Raw genomic sequence first — 11,061 nt, 5'->3', positions numbered from 1 at the left:
TGATAGTTGCCCTCATTGAGTCTGGTGGGCTTGAGATGAAGGTGCCAATTCTGTATCTTTAAATACATAGAAAGGAGTTTTCAGAGATAGGAAGGTAGACCAAAAAAAGAAAAAAAAAATCCTACTTGGGTCCTTCAAAAGTGTGTGTTTACCAAAGGAAGGAGTTAATTTTCAAATTCACAAGTTACAACCAACATAATAACTTCTCTCTTAGGGAGTAATCTTCCCTGGAAATTAGGGTTGTGACCGGTCCGCTGGGATTGCCTGTTGAGAGTTAATAACATGCATGTATTGGTCATGGTTTCATGGTATCCTGTTATCATAGATTAAAAAATCAGGTCTCTGCTCACAGAATGCTAACTGTTCAGTATTTTGCTTTACCCAGCTAATTGAATGAGCAATTCTGTTTTCTTGTGGGTATTTATCGTACTTTAGAATCAGCCTCACTTTGATGAATTCTAATTGAAAAGAAGTCTTTGCCTAAATGTCACTTGTTATTAATGCTTTCCCTCACCACCCTATTGAAAACTGTAACCTCCCCACCCTGAAGTCTGGATCCCCCTTAATTGGTCCTTCTTTTTCTTGTTTTCTATAGCACATTTACCTTCTAAAATGTTATGTAATTTACTTTTATTTATTGTTTATTATTTATCTCTCTTGCTAAAATGTATGGATGTAACAACTACTGTATTTGTGAATTGAATAAGACAGAAGATGGCTAAGAGAAACTTCACTGGACCCAAACAAAACAAAACAAGACACACACACACACACACACACACACAAACACCCCCAACCCCCAAAAAACAACAACTTGGTTTTGGCCAATACCTCTTGCAGAAGTGTTGCTTGGGACTGGAGCCTTAGCACCCGGACTTGCAGGGTGGGTGCTTGCAACAAGGGAAGGGGTTGTGAAATGGGAGTCAAGGGGAGGTCTGGAGAAAGTGGTGGCACCTGAATGCTCTTGCCAACACGGGGAGGAGCCTGGTCTCTGTGCTCACGGGATCCACTGCTCCTCTCACTGCAGTCTTGGAGCTTAGTAAAGGAAAAAAAGAGAGAGAGAGAAGGATGTGCCCAGATCACTGAGCTGTAACATTTAAGGTAAGTTTGCATTGGTTATATGTCGACTGAATATAAAAGATTTTTAAGTTTGATGGTTTTTCTACATATTACAATATCCATGATTCCCACATGTCGAAAAACATCATAGGCTGTTGAGTTACTTTTTGAGAAAGAATGTATTCTGTGTATCTTAGGGTGAAGAGTGTCGGGACATAGAAATATTTCTGGATCTTAAGAAACAGTAATAAGAAATGAATGGCATTAAGTGTTTTATTTCTTCCATAATACTACGGCAGCATTTAACAATTTGAAGAGCTAGAGTCTGTCTCTAGTAATCCATACAAAACTAATAACAATTACTAAGTATGTCTTTTGATAGTGGGAGTTATCACTAGGCTTTCTCTATAATTTCTAAAAGTTAATGTGCTGCTAAAACTCGAACTAGCATCATCCTCCGAATACATGTTTTCTCAAGTATAATACATGTGTTAAAATGGCCTATGATGATGCCCATGAGGGAAAACCTTAAAATAAAAAATAAAAATTCATACAAAATGTAGGTAAATTTTTATTTTGAAGAACCACAGAATTAATTTCATGTATTTCTTTTTAATTTACATAAACTCATATGTAAAAAAATCCCATGGATTAAAATACACTATATTAATTTGAATTCAACAGAATTTTCTTCTTAACTGAGTGTATTTAGATGTACACAGGGAGAATATGGTTGAATCTCACTGGCCCACACTGACTATAAAGACACAGATTTACTGAAGAAGGGTTGGCAACCCAAATTTTGCTGAATATACCCGCACTGGCCTAGGGAGAGCTTGGAAAATAACTTGTTTGATTACAGCCTGCATACATGCATACTTTTATCCTAATATTCAAGAGCTATAAGTGATTGAAGATGTGCTGAACTCATGTGGGGCAAGATGATGCAACATGCCCATGGCTACCTTAGAACATTATTTTCTGTAGCCTATAATTGCTTTTGGACCACCAGGTGTGGAAAAAAAAAAAAAAAGAAAGAAAGAAAAATTGCCAGACCTCATATTTATGAGTTTAAAACTTGGAATAAAAAATGCCCTTAGGAAAATGAGCCTATTTTCCTGAATATACCCTGAGTAGAGAAGCGTGGGTGAAGAGAAAAGTTGATAGAAAGGAGTGCAAGCTTATATGTATCGTGAGAAAGCAGAATTTTAAGCAGTCTAAAAAGTTTTTATTTAAGAACTTGACTTCAAATACAGCCTACTCCACTCTACAATAAGACGGAGTGATGTTTCAAATGCAAAAGGTAGATCACTCCTGACATATTTGAGCCAGGTGTGAAAATTAGAGTACTTACACTCTCAGTGACTCTTCCCAATGGTTAAAAAGTCATCCAACCTTCTGGTGTAATAAGGACTTCCTGTTCGTTTAATTTGCCTGGTAGAGCTTAAGTAAGCAGTTTACAATTCTGTTTTCCAGAATGTAATGAAGATTTATTCATTTTACCTCATCCTAATTTGCTCACTTAAGAGCAAAAATAAAAAAGGATTTGGCTTTGGCGGGGGAAGAACCACCCACGTGACACAGGCAGCTGCAAAGACCTTTTCCGAGCTGACAGCTTGACACTAGTCATTACAGTTTCACAGGGATGGGAAGATTTAACAAGAGAGAAATCTCCCCAGTTCTCTAATTAAAAGAAGACAAGGGCGCCTGGGTGGCTCAGTTGGTTAAGCGACTGCCTTCGGCTCAGGTCATGATCCTGGAGTCCCTGGATCGAGTCCCGCATCGGGCTCCCTGCTCGGCAGGGAGTCTGCTTCTCCCTCTGACCCTCCCAACCCTCCCCCCTCTCATGTGCTCTCTCTCTCAGTCTCTCTCTCACAAATAAATAAATAAAATCTTTAAAAAAAAAAATAAAAAAAAATAAAAAAAATAAAAGAAGACAATTCAAAAGAGAAATGCAGTGTATTATTTTCATGAAAGGAGAAAGTCATTCAAGTGTGGGGAAAAACAACGAGAACCTCGTATTTCCTATTTTTCTGTTAACGGGATATATGATCGGGATGATCTGTTAACGGGATATATGACCTGAAATGACACTGCAGGGCAGCTCAATGCCCTGCAGTGTCATTTCAGGTCAAGATGCTATTTTATAGGACTTATATTTGGTCACTATATCAAAGATGAAGGTTAATTCCGTGTTTGTGACAAACAGGAGACTTCAGTGTTCCCAAGGGCTCACACCCACCTGTGTACTCCTAAGGGACTTCTAGGGAGGGATTTGGTTCAAAACTCATCTATTCTCTCTTGACTTCTCATTAGTGGTAAACAAACTGCTAGAGTTCTGGCTGTCCTTTTGAATCCATGATTTAAAGAAAATGCTGGTTATGATTTTGTGGCAAGCCATCACCAGTGACTGCCGATAGGGCACCCCAGGTAAAGATCCACTGAAGGGCACCGTGGGCAATTGTAACTTAGGTAGGAACCAGATTCTTGGCTCAAAGAGCTTAATATCAAATTCCACAATCAGAGTCCCAAATCCCTTCCAGATGTATTTAGGCACAAAATCACTGTACATATAGTAGACTGTCATGGGGCTTTCTGCAAGGTCATACCTTATTCTCCCTGTTTTGTTTTTTTTTTTTTTAAGCATAAAAAATGGCCTGATTCCAGGGGCTGGCTGGTGCGGGCTCGTAGGGGGCAGACCAACCATAAGTGGTTGTCTCTGTACATCCTTTGATCACCCTCATGCCACATTTACTGTTTACATTTGTTTTAGTAGGTTTGTAAACATTATTTCCTGAGATTATATATAACCAGGGTTTTGTAGCTTTTATTTATTCAGAAGTCATATGGAATGTTAATGACTTATGATGGTATTCTGCTCTGGGCAGGTATAGGATCATGGTATGTTGTAAAAAATACTTCCCCTCAGAGCGCCTGGGTGGCTCAGTCGGTTAAGCATCCCACTCTTGATTTCAGCTCAGGTCAGGATCTCAGGGTGGTGGGATTGAGCCTATGTTGGGCTCCACGCTCAGTGCACAGTCTGCTTGTCCCTCTCCCTCTGCTCCTCCCCACCCTAAAATAAACTCTTTAAAAAAAAATACTTCCCCTCAAGACAATCTTTTAATGTGGAAATAATCAATTTCATAGACAAAAAGGAGGAAATGGGAAGCATAAAATGATTGTTGAGTGTTTTTGAGAAAAGAACTAATTTGAAGAAGGTTACTTATATTCAACAAGATCAAACCCTGCTCTCCAACTCCCCCTCTCCCCATCCCCACCCCAGGAAAGATCACATTCTTTTTTCTTGTTCATGGGAATAAATATGTCTGTGGGGATCAAAGGGATTTTTGGCTAAATAGGAACAAGCACCAGGTCAATCATTTCCTCAGGTGTAGGTTAGGGAGACATAAATAAATACTTAGTTTATTCACAAGGAAGAAGTGAAAACTTGTATTTTTCATGAGAATTGAGGATAAGCCTCATTTTTGCTTATCATGTAGGCTCTTGGTGAGGAGAGGGAGGACAGCAGAACGATGGAGGAGATTTCTGTTCGCCTTGCCAAGTCCTGGTCCCATGACCGTCTACCCACAATTTGGACAAAAGTGTTAGAACATTTATCAAAATAATTTTGAAAAGCTTATGAAAAAATGTTTAACAAAGTAGTTTTGAGCCTTTTTGTAATGTGTTAATGTGTGGCGATTGCTTAGCACAGTTCCCGGTTATTAGAATGATTACAAAACACTGATATTTATTCTCAGTATTACCCACTATTCCAGATGAAACATAGGTCAATTCAATCTTATTATAAAACTCAACTGAGTAGGATGACCTACTAGGACCAAAAATGCCTGTGGGAAGGAACCCCATGTCTATTGTGAAACAAGTTCAAACAAGGAGGCAGGATCCTATACTGGAAAGAAGGAAAGGCATTAATATTTAAGGGCCCCTACCATGAGTCAGCCACCTTGCCGCATCTCACATTCTTAGAATGTTGCTAGAAAACTGAAAAGAAAAATTTCTCCAAAGTGTTTTCTAAAAGTATATCTGTGCAGCAATATAATATGTGGCTAGAACCCAAGACTCTGGAAGGAAGCAGAATGCCTCAGTCTGAAGTCTGACATCCACTTTTTAGATGGGTTTCTTTGGGCTAATTACCCTCTGTATGCCTCAGTTTACTCACACATATACTGAGGAAGATAACCATACCTATGTGGCTTCTATGGGATTATTTAGGATACTGAATGTAAACACCTAGAGAAGTGCCTAGAACATAAGAAGTGCTCAATAATGTCAGCAGTTATTATTCAGTAATAATAATTTACTTTGATATTTTAAGTGCCAGGTGTCAAAGTACTTCCATCTGTTTTATCTTATTTGATTTTCTCTCTCTCGCTCTCATACACATACACATGCTAGCACACGTGAACACACACACACACTACTGCGTGTTCACCCACACATCTCAACGGCTCACATGGTTATGATTATCATTCTCCACTCTGTGGGGCCTAGTTGTGCAAGGCTTACTGGGGTAATGTGTAGACCAGAGTCTGTATTTTGATTACTAGTCCCATCCTCTCACTACTAAACATTCTGCCTTTGGAATAACTTGACTGACAATTTGGATAATAGCCAATTTAGATAGGACTGGCCAAATTGTTTAATTAAATAAGAGGCTTGATTTAAGGCTTGATTTAGGGAGAACTGGGTTCAGTGTCACTTAAACATGGAAATCTATCCCTTTCTGAGAGATGAAAATGTAATGAGGGAAAATGCCTTGGTGGGTTTATGAAGTACTTATGACTATGTGATGTCAAACAACTTGTCAAACCATTGAAGCCCGCAGATTTCTAGAATGTGAGGTATAACTGAATAATCAGTGGGTTTCCTTTTGTAATTTTCTTATGTAATTTTATGTTAAACCATTCAAATTCTGTATAATGCACACATGCTTCAAATGGAGGCTGTCTTTAATTTGTTATATTCAGCCTAATGATGATAAAGTAATTCTATGATTATATTATCAAAGCAGTGTGCTACAAAATGTCAGACAAAGACTATTCATTCACTCATCTAAATGAATATTGATTGAGTCATCACCACATAGTAAGTATGCTCTAGGCATTGAGGATAAACAGGGAATAAGACAGATATCTTTCCGGCCCTCTTGAAGCTTCCATTTTAGTTAGGGAGACAGAAAAAAAAAAGAGATAAATAATTAAGTGATGTAAGTTCAGGTTGTGTTAAGTGCCATGAAGAAAAAGAAAGTAGAATAAAGCGATAAGAATGATGGTTAATGGTAGGAGGAAAAGGAAGGTGATTAGTGAATGGGTCAACTAGGCACAACCACTTTAGGAGATAATTTTGGAGCAGAGATTTATGAGCAGGTAAAGAATTGGATAAAGAACACTTCAAGCAATAGAAACATGTGAAAATGTCCTGTGGCAGAGATATGGATGGAAGCAAGGATAGCTGGAGCAGATTGAGCAGAAGTTAGAATGATGAGAGGTGAGGTTGGACAGTTGACAGGGGCTAGAGTCCTTGCCCGTGGTCAGGAGTTTAGATTTTATTCCATTTACAATAGGTAAAAACTTGAGTTTGAAAAAGACTCTAGTTGCTATCTAGTCAATAGGCTGTAAGGGATGGAATTGGGGAAAAGGGAGATCAGGTTTGAGGTGGTCGATGAATCCAGGTGAGAAATGATGGTAGTGTATTAGAGTTTTCCAGAGATGCAGAATCAATAGTACATACATACACATAAATGTGTACACATACACATATATGTATACCATATACATATACATATATAAACAGAGAGGGGAAGAGAGAGACCAGGAGGGAAGATGGAGGGCAAGGGAAGATTTTTTTTTTTTAAGATTTTATTTATTTATTTGAGAGAGAGAAAAATAGTGAGAGAGAGAGCAAGAGAATGGGAGAGAGAGAGAAACAGGCTGAGCAGGAGCCAGATGAACAGTGAGCCCAACATGGGGCTTGATCCCAGGACCCTGGGATCATGACCTGAGCTGAAGGCAGACGCTTAACTGACTGAGCCACCATGTGTTCCAAGGGAAGATTTATTTAAGGAATTGACTTACATGAGTGTAGTGGCTGGGAAGTCCAAAATCCATAGGTCAAGTTGGCAGGCTGGAAATTTAGATAAGAGTTGATTATACAGTCTTGAGTCCAAACTTCGCAGGGCAAGCCATGCCAGCTGGATACTCAGGCAGGGTTTCTCCATTACAGTCTTGAGGCAGAATTGTTGCTTTTCTGGGAAACCACAGTCTTTGCTCTTAAGGTCTTCACCTGACTGGATGAAGCCCACGCATATTATAGACAGTAATTTGCTTTACTCAAAGCTAACTGATTTAGATGTTAACCACATCTAAACAATACCTTCACAGCAACATCTACACTTTTGTTTGTCCAAAGAACTGGGCACCGTAACCCAACCAAGTTGACACATAACATTAACCATCACAGGTGGCTAGGACTGGAGTGATAGCAATGGAAATGTTGGAATACCATTAGTTTCTAGATATGTTATGAGGGTAGAGTCAACAAGACATCTCTACCCCAAAGTAGCCAGATGATTCCTGCTCAGCAGTAGGAGCTGTGGGGGCTATTTACTGGAGAAATAGAAACAGAGAGACTCAACTCCGGGACACCAGGCACAGGGTGAAGTAGGGACAATGGACTAAAAATCGGGTATTAAATGAAAGAAAGCATATTGAATAGAGCCCCTCAGCACCCTCCCTTTAATGTTCTCCCCCAAAAGTGAGAGGTAGGCAGCAATCTTCACATCCTAAAGAGTCAATAATTTTCTGTAAATAGACTGAGCTGTTCCACTTAGCTGGGCCTCAGCCATGTGAGTGACAGTGAAATCCACTATTCATTCCACCAAACTTCCTGTGGACACGGAGCCCTAGTGAGCTCTTCTGAGACTCATTCTTGAGTCCAACTCCAACACAAAAGATAGGCCCCAAACAAATAGGAAATGACTTCTGCTTTTAACCATGTTACAGAAACCAGTTTCAAACTAGTCCTCCATAGTAAAGAGTTATAAAGAGTGAAATATATATATAATCAATGTTTCAAACACTGGAAAATATGCAATGTAGGATTGTGATTCCCTAAGAGAAAGTAAACAAGTGAGGCCATCTCCACAATTGCACTGACTTTTAGCTGGAGGTGTTTTCTGGGCTATCACACACACACACACACACACACACACAGAGCAGGGAGCTCAAATCAAGCACTATGGTCTTGTTGAGTTGAGGAGTGTTCTGTGAGAGTTCAAAGTAACCAGAAATGTCACAGATTGTCTCTCTTTTTCTATACAGATGATGAGTCCCTCCCTGTGAGTAGGTTTGTCAATGTCCCAAAATTCTTTTCTTCTTCTTCTTTCTCTCTCACCAAATTCTTCAGTTTTCTCATGTAGTACTGAATGAATAAATAAAATTTTCTGTTATTTCCAATTCATAATAAATATCATTAGTAGTATAATCAACAAAAAAATTAAACTGAAAATAGCCAAAACTATAGTTGATAAAAAATAGAGGAAGCAAATAATCTAGACATTTAAATTGTCAAATATGACCTAGAAGGTTTAGACTGAATAGGACAAAATGGCCACACACAAAAAATGTATAACAGCAAAAACTATAATTCTTTAAAATTTGATATGGACAAAAAATAATATTATATATACGGAATATAGATATCATGGAATATTATGCAGCAATGAAAAAGGATGAGATTGTGCCATTTGCAAGAACCTGGATGGATCTAGATAGAGAATATAATGCTAAGTGAAATAAGCCAGTCAGAGAAAGACAAATGCCATATGATTTCACTTATGTGTAGGATCTAAAAAAATAAAACAAATCAATAAACATTACCAGGAGGGACTAGAGGGATGGCCAAAATGGGTGAAGGGGAGTGGAGATACAGGCTTCCAGTTATGAAATGAATAAGTAAATCATGGGAATAAAAGGTAGAGCATAGGGAATATAGTCAATGATACTGTAACAACATTGAATGGTGACAGCAACACTTTGTGGTAAGTATAGTTTAACATATAGAGTTGTTGAATTACTATGTTGTACACCGGAAGCTAATGTAACAATGTGTTTCAACTCCCCTCAAATAAAAAATAAAAATTTAAAAAATAAATAATAATTTTAGCAAGATAATAAGAAGGAAAATAGCCTGAAAAATTTGCATCAATTAATAAATTGGCACAATGGAGCTCATTTCCAGAAAATGACTTCTGGATGAAAATTTATCAACATTAGTGTAATTACCATTAAAGTATTGTATTAAAAATGGTTTGAGAGTCCAAACAGTGGAGATAGAATATCTCACTGCACAAAAGACAATGCCTAGTGCAAAGAAGAATTGCCATACATATTTTCATCTTTTTCAAGCTTTCTTCATCCTGGAAATACATGGTGATTAAAGAACAAACAAATGAACAAGAACAACAAAAACCTTCGTTCATGACCCTGGATGTTACAGGCTGGAGAATAAACAAATGAACACTCACAAAGAATTTCAAAATGTAGAGAACTATGAAGAAAACAAATATGGTCAGGTCTGTAGAATAACTGAGTGGTTGTGGTGAGGCTAGGTAGAGAGGATAATCAAAAAATGCTTCAAGGACAATAGGGCATCAACTCTGGGGAAAGGCATTCCTGCTACAGGGTTTGGCATGAACTAAAGGACATCTGTGGGAGGAAAAGAGCAGTGTGTATCCTGGGAATGTCTCGCTGAGTACAATCCAAGGTTATGTCTTGAGCAGTTGTGGTAAATAAAGGTAAAAGCACACCGAAGAAGTGTTAGATATAAAGAATATGATATTTAGAATTTAATTAGTAGATAATAGGGAGTCACTGGAAGAGCTGTACTTTGGGGAAACTGTTTGGTCTGCAGTTTAGAAGGCATTAAGGAGGGAAGAGAGTAAAAGGAGGAAGACAGTCAGACAACAATGGCTTTACGTAAGAAATAATGAACTAGACGAGTGGCAGAGGAAATGAGACAGAGGAAATAATTTAGGCATGAGTCGGATGAAGAAGGTGCCAGAGCAAAAGAGGTATGAGACTGGCCCTGGGCTGAGTCTGTTGTAGATGTTGGCACCATTTACAGCAACACAGTGGGACAAGAAGCAGGTTTGGGAAGAAAATTTATGAATTTATTTATTCTGACATATTCCACTTGAGGCATTCCTGAGAATGCAAGTGTTAAACAACTCCAGTGGAGAAATGGATGCTAGGTCTGTAGCTTAAGAACCCAAAGGAAAGGCTGATAACAAACAAGGAAATAAATGTGGATGAACTTTACTAAAGGGGAGAGAAAGCAGAGAGTAGAACTCAGATCTCTGGGGACCATCTACCTAGGACAATGTGCCTAAATTTTAAAAGTAGATATAGATAAATTTAATAATACATTTAGAAATTGGGAATAGGAATTAGTTGAGGGAGCCTAAAACAGACTGCCAGATAAGGAGAATGTGGTGTTGGGGTGGCCAGAGTAAAGTTTCCAGGAAGTCAACAGTTAATTTAGCGAGAGTGGATGAAGGGGTGCCCCAGCTGAGTAGTTTCTCATGGTACCATTTTGTAAGTGTCACTAAAGCACTGTTGATGGAATATAACATCAATGGAAACTTGAGACAGGAAAAAGTGTGTTTGCCAGGATTTTGGTTAGAGTACTACATATATGGTGAGAAGGAATACTCTGGTAAACCATTTGAGTAGGGAAGCAGATGGAGTCCTGGGACAGTGCTCAAATAAAATTAGATGCTTGCTGGGCGCCTGGGTGGCTCAGTTGGTAAAGCGACTGCCTTCAGCTCAGGTCATGATCCCAGGGTCCTGGGATCGAGTCCCACATTGGGCTTCCCCTGCTCTGCGGGGAGCCTGCTTCTCCCTCTGCCTCTGCCTGCCACTCCCCTGCTTGTGCTCTCTCTCTCTCTCTGTCAAATAAATAAATAAAAATCTTTAAAAAAAA

The 11,061-nt window shown here is 38.7% G+C and overlaps 1 long non-coding RNA gene across 2 annotated transcripts in view; it reads left to right on the top strand.

Annotated features, from left to right (window-relative positions):
- Window positions 1–983: 983 nt before the first annotated feature.
- LOC145717773 (uncharacterized) overlaps window positions 984–11,061 on the top strand; it is a 14,881-nt gene continuing 4,803 nt past the window's right edge. For both annotated transcript variants that reach the window (XR_014141185.1, XR_014141182.1), the window contains exons 1-2: window positions 984–1,101; window positions 3,376–3,489. This is a non-coding gene — a long non-coding RNA (uncharacterized LOC145717773). The remainder of the gene's footprint in view (window positions 1,102–3,375; window positions 3,490–11,061) is intronic.

Source organism: Leptonychotes weddellii, chromosome 2, assembly GCF_054177405.1.
Source record: "Leptonychotes weddellii isolate Sample4059 chromosome 2, ASM5417740v2, whole genome shotgun sequence".
In the NCBI taxonomy this organism is placed as follows: domain Eukaryota; kingdom Metazoa; phylum Chordata; class Mammalia; order Carnivora; family Phocidae; genus Leptonychotes; species Leptonychotes weddellii.
The sequence above is the reverse complement of the archived record's forward strand: the minus strand, read 5'-3'. Positions and strand labels throughout refer to the sequence as shown.